Below are 6,153 nucleotides of genomic sequence, written 5' to 3' on the forward strand. Positions count from 1 at the left end.
ACAAAACTCCAAATACTGTCTGAAATATAATAGAGAGAATATAAATATAAGAAGAGACACTGGTAGCTGCAGAACGGCAGCTCACCGCTATGCCTCGGGATGACGTGGGTATGTGATGATAGGTCCTCCACTAGCACCTGTCTCAGATCCTGCACAAAAAGTGCAGCAAGTGTAGTATGAGTACGTAAACAACGTGTACCCAGTAAGTATCAAGCCAAATCTCGAAGTGGTAGAGACGAGATGGCCGACTTTGACACTCACTATGGGTCAATAATAATAACTGAAATATATCTAGAATATTTAAATCAGCATGATTTACAGAATTTACAATAATTTATTTAATCAGCAGAGATAATCAAATTCCTTCAAATGTAACAATTCTCAATATATTAATTAAATTCCTTCAATTCAGAAAAATTCTAATTTATCAATTTAAATCTCATTTACAGGAGTAGCAATTAATTCCATAAACAAGCAAGAATAATAATTCATTAAATTCCAAGGATATTCCAATTTATTAATTAGCTTCTCAAGCTGAAATAAATTATTAAAGTATCGTGGAATTATTATTATTAAGCACGATTTCTGTCGAGGACGTACGGCCCGATCCAGAGTGTCGTGTACACTGCCGAGGGACGTGCAGCGCGATCCATAGATGCATCTATCCTGCCGAGGCGTTCAGCCCGTTCCACAAGAAAGGAGGACATTTTCTTATGTGCCTCCGGAAGGACAGTATGTTTATTATAAGATAAATTTGGGAGGAGAACAATTTCTTTTGACAATTAATTGATTTAAATAGAAATCAAGCCTATGAGATTTTCATCCTTTAATATCTTTATCAAACAATTCACAATATATTCATATATATATATATATATATATATATATATATATATATATCAATTAATATTAATTACTCAAAGAATACAATTTACACAAGTAATACATGCTTTGAGTCTTAAACTACCCGGACTTTAGCATTAATAGTAGCTACGTACGGACTCTCGTCACCTCGTGCGTACGTAGCCTCCCCCACAATTAGCAACAATTATTTAATTTTAATTACTTATGAGGTAATTTCCTCCTCACAAGATTAGACAAGAGACTTACCTCGTTTTGCTCCAATTTAATCCACTATAAGGTCTTTTCCACGATTATCCAACTCTGTCTCGCTCAAATCTAGCCAAAATAATTCGATACAATCACTAAAAATTATAGGAAATAAATTCTATAAGGAAATACTATATTTTTAATAAAACTCCCGAAATTAATTAAAAATTTTCCTATGGGGCCCACATCTCGGAATCCGGCGAAAGTTATGAAATCCGACAACCCATTCAATTACGAGTCCAACCATACCAGTTTCACTCAAATCCGACTCCGAATTGATACCGAAATCTCAAAATTTCGTTTCTATGAGATTTCTAAACTTTTTCAAATTTCAATCTCAAAACATTAATTAAATTGTGAAAACAATGATATACTTGTATATGTAGACCAAATCCGAGTTAGAATCACTTACCCCAATGTTTTTCCCTTGAAAATCTGCCAAAAGTCGCCTCTGCTCAAGCTCAAGTTCGCCAAAAATGGCAAATGGGACAAATGTCCTCTGTTTTTTATAGCTGCCCAGCAGCCTTCGGACTTGGTCCTCGAATTGGGCCTCGATCGCGGCATCGAACATGTGCCTTCGATCAGGGCATCGAGCTTGGGTCTCGATCCTAGCCTCGAGCCATACCTTCGATCATGCCCTCGAGCCTTGCCTTCGATCGCGGCTTTGATCACAGGCTCGACACTGGACCTCGGTCATGGCCTCGATCAGGGTATCGAGGTTGGGCCTTCGATCATAGCCTTAATCATGGCATCGAATTTGAGCCTTCGATTGTGATCCTCGATCTTGGGTCTCAATCCTGGCCCTCGAGCTGGACCTTCGATCATGCCCTCGAGCCTTGCCTTCGATACTGAGCCTCGTCCCTGGCTTCGACTCAGGCCTCGATCGTGTGCTCGATATCTGGGGCTCGATCATAGCCCAGAATATGCAGCAGAAGAGAAAATTGCAGCAGCTTTTTAAGTCCAACTTTTGATCCATTAACCATCCGAAACTCACCCGAGGCCCTCGGAACCTCAACCAAATATACCAACAAGTCCTAAAACATCATACGAACTTAGTCGAACCTCTAAATCACATCAAACAACGCTTAAACCATGAATCATACCCCAATTCAAGCTTAATGAAACTAAGAGTTTTCAACTTCTACATTCAATGTCGGAACTTATCAAATCAACTCTGATTGACCTCAAATTTTACACACAAGTCATAAATTACATAACAGAGCTATGAAAATTTTCGGAATTGGATTCCGACTCCGATATCAAAAGTCAACTCCCCGGTCAAACTTTCAAACGTTAAATTCCTATTTTAGCCATTTCAGGCCTAATTTCACTACGGACTTCCAAATAAAATTCCGATCACGCTCCTAAGTCCAAAATCACCATACGGAGCTGTTGGAATCATCAAAATTCTATTCCGGGGTCGTTTTCTAAAAATGTTGACCGAAGTCAAACTTAGCACATTAAGGCCAACTTAAGGAACCGAGTGTTCCGGTTTCACCTCAAACACTTTCAAATCCCGAACCAACCATCCCCGCAAGTCATAAATCATTACAAGCACCTACGGAAAGTTTTATTTTAGGGAACAGAGTTCTAAAAGTTAAAATGACCGGTTGGATCATTACAGTGGAGATCTGTTAGGGATATGAACGATTATGCCTACTTTGTTAACGGTAAGGATATTATTAGACTGAAAGTAAAATAGGGGATAAAAGTGGATAATTTATCAAAGTATGAGGACAAATCTGACCTTTTTCCAAAAATATTTTGTTGCATGGGAGGGTCGGGAGAGGGCTAATCACGTTAGAAGTGATTTTTTCCTCTTTGAATGACATATGACATGATTTAAGCTTTTGCCTCTGTCTTGATTAATATATGATTATTAACTCTTTAAATAATCCATAGCAAACTTAAGGAAATGAATATAAAGGATCAGAAAAGCACCCACGAAACAGAAACAATGATGGGTGTTGTGGTTAGGGAAGGGCGCTGGAAATTTAATGCTGATTAGGGGCGGGGATTCGTAACACAATCCCAGCGCAGCAATTTTAACCAAGCAAGCTATTTCTTTTCCTTTTATTCTAGGCTACTTTCTTTCTTCTTCTTTTTATTTATTTTTAACTATTTCCTCAATTAGGTCTCCTTTTTTATTTTTCATGCACAATTTCTTAACCCAATACTACTTTTTTTTTTGCTAACCTTTGTATTTTAGCTTTATGTTTTTCTTTTAATTTATCTAATTCTCTATAGCAAAGAAAAAAAATCTTCTTGAAAAATGATCCCAAAGTTCGATCCCTTCTAAAGATGAAGAGTTTCTTTAAAAAGGTAAAATCTACCAATCTTTTTTGTTTTTGGCCAATTGCATTTTCATCACAGATTTATAGTGTCCATAATATTAAAATATGAGTTTTCTTCTTAACTTTTTCATCAGCGTGTTCAATTAGTTGTGTACTTATATAATATATTGTAACTTTACGTTAAAAAAAAAAAAAAAGTTAAGCACTCACAAATCTAAAATCCTAGTGTTTGTTCAAGTGTGAGAACTAGTTCTCAGATTTTGCCCAAATTTCATATGGATTTGATCCGATAAAATTTTGATGTGTACACCTAGATCCGCCAATGTTTTTTTTTAAAGCAAGATCCTCCACTGTTTAGATCTAATATTTGTTGATTTTTTTAATTATAAATTTTCACATAAAAATTTATATTCGCGTTGTAATGTTATATTAGGATGAATCCAGTAATACTCAGACCCATCCCTGTTTCGTAAGGTGAGAAATATTTATCAATTTATACATTTCATTTCAAAGCGTATGTTTCGGGAAAAGTCATTTTAATTTGTCTAATGAGTAATATAAAGAATTTTGTAGCAAGAAAATAAATAAATAATAATAATGTTATTATTATAAAGCACCAATTATTCAATTTAGATGACTTTAGACAACTTACGAAACCTCATTGTTGTTTGTCGAAGAGTTTTGAAGTTACAAGACAATCATGCAAAACAATTAGCCTTGCAATAAATTACTGCTTCGGGCTTCCTACGCTATAATAAAGCGTGCACGCACTCTCTCTCTATATATATACTAGATACGTACGTTGTACGTATAAGACGCGTCTATTAGTAAGAAGATTGCATATGACGAGAACGAACTATGCATAATAGCAGTTAACATCCAAATAAATTCAACATGCACTTGAAATGAAAAATGAGTATATTTACATTGATGTAATAGACTAATAGGTGAATTCAAATATTGGATATCTTCTTAACCTGCGAATGTCAGCACTTCGATTAGTTAGGGTAGTGATATAACATTTATAATTATAGATAATATATTTTATGATTTAATAATAGTTATGTTGTTGTATCTTACCTAATATCTCTTTATAAACAATATTCAAAAAAAAATTTAAAGAAAGATTTAAAGGAAATACTTGAACCAGTAATAAGGATTAACATATTAAAAAAATTGTTAATGCACTGATGTATGTTAATCTAACTAGAATGCGTCTACTACTAAACTATTAATTTAGACACTTTTTACCTTGTCCTTCTAACCTAGTTAGAATCCTCCAATGTTGTAATTTGTTATGGAGAACTATAATCCATCATCACTAATATTGACGAACATAAATTATTTTTTGTTGGTGAGTAAATCGGAATTTTTTACTTTCTACATTTATGAATTTATTTGGAGATCATACATGGAGCAATATCGTATAAAATTGAGGATTAATATGCTTTTGTTTACATATACAAGAATATACCTCATTGATTAAGCATAAATTTATGCACAATAAAATTAATTTTTTAATAGTAGCGTAAATATCAAATAAAGCTGAAGTAGTTAACTTAGCATATAATTTAAGTCAATTGATGTTAAGAAATATCTCAATCTCAAAGCTTAAATAGTAAAAGAAATATCATAGCTAAACTGCAAAAACAAAACATATAACTTTCAGAATCTAATAAATTAGACATCACAACATTGCTAACAAAATAAAATATTATTTAAGAGATCGATAAGGAGAATTATTTACCTGAACCAACAAAAATTGTCGAAATTTTGGGTAGAGGCAAGAATACCAATTGCCAAGAGCTATTGTTTAAGAATATAATTTTTAATATTGTGATATGTATAATATAGTTGTCACGACCCAATTTCACTTATAGGTCGTGATGGCGCCCAACACTACAGTTAGGCAAGCCAACTAATAAGTCATACGTACATTGGTTAAACTTTTATTCCAAGAAAATAATAAAATACCAACTTCTACCAATGTGTGTGTGCCAATACCCGGTGTCACAAGTGCATGAGCATCTAGTAGATTATACAAAACTCCAAATACTGTCTGAAATGAAATAGACAGAATATAAATATAAGAAGAGACACTGGTAGCTACAGAACGTCTCTGAAAGGCAGCTCACCACTATGCCTCGGGGTGACGTGGGTAAGTGATGATAGGTCCTCCACTAGCACCTGTCTCAGATCCTGCACAAAAAGTGCAGCAAATGTAGTATGAGTACGTAAATAACGTATACCCAGTAAGTATCAAGCCTAATCTCGAACTGGTAGAGACGAGATGGCCGACTTTGACACTCACTATGAGTCAATAATAATAACTGAAATATATCTAGAATATTTAAATCAGCATGATTTACAGAATTTACAATAATTTATTTAATCAGCAGAGATAATCAAATTCCTTCAAATGTAACAATTCTCAATATATTAATTAAATTCCTTCAATTCAGAAAAATTCCAATTTATCAATTTAAATCTCATTTACAGGAGTAGCAATTAATTCCATAAACAACCAAGAATAATAATTCATTAAATTCCAAGGATCTTCCAATTTATTAATTAGCTTCTCAAGCTGAAATAAATTATTAAAGTATCGTGTAATTATTATTATTAAGCACGATTTCTGCCGAGGACGTACGGCCCGATCCAGAGTATCGTGTACACTGCCGAGGGACGTGCGGCGCGATCCATAGATGCATCTATCCTGCCGAGGCGTTTGGCCTGCTCCACAAGAAAG

This window comes from Nicotiana tomentosiformis, chromosome 5 (genome assembly GCF_000390325.3).
Source record: "Nicotiana tomentosiformis chromosome 5, ASM39032v3, whole genome shotgun sequence".
NCBI lineage: Eukaryota > Viridiplantae > Streptophyta > Magnoliopsida > Solanales > Solanaceae > Nicotiana > Nicotiana tomentosiformis.